Raw genomic sequence first — 411 nt, forward strand, 5'->3', positions numbered from 1 at the left:
CGCTCGCGGTAATAGGCGAGTAATCACCCCGCAATGCGCAACGCGCGGTGACGTCACGAGCGGAGCCGAAGAGAGCCGAGCGGAGCCGAAGATAGCCGAGCCCCGTAACCTGGCAACTACGCAATGCTAATCAACAGCGGTGACATCACGCTAGCAACAGCGTCCTATGCTATACGCCACGTCACACTAGCAACAGCGCAAGGCTATATAAGCGGACTCGACAGCAGTGTGATCATCAGTTGAAACATAGTAGCCTGCGAGTGGGCGACAACTAAGAAGTCAGCGAGCGTGAAGACAAGTGAAGACGGTGTTAAGAGATTTTGTTGTAGGGTTTGTAAACTGTGGAAACCCGTAACGTTGTGATAATTAAGTGTAGCCGATAGTTGTAGATTGTTCAATAAACCAGTTAAC

The 411-nt window shown here is 50.9% G+C and overlaps 1 protein-coding gene across 1 annotated transcript in view; it reads left to right on the forward strand.

Moving 5' to 3' along the window:
• Positions 1-411, forward strand: part of LOC111869416 (probable glutamate receptor) — a 23,967-nt gene that overhangs the window by 13,699 nt on the left and 9,857 nt on the right. The window lies entirely within an intron of this gene.

The sequence above is a fragment of the Cryptotermes secundus genome, unplaced genomic scaffold (assembly GCF_002891405.2).
Source record: "Cryptotermes secundus unplaced genomic scaffold, Csec_1.0 scaffold813, whole genome shotgun sequence".
Taxonomy (NCBI): domain Eukaryota; kingdom Metazoa; phylum Arthropoda; class Insecta; order Blattodea; family Kalotermitidae; genus Cryptotermes; species Cryptotermes secundus.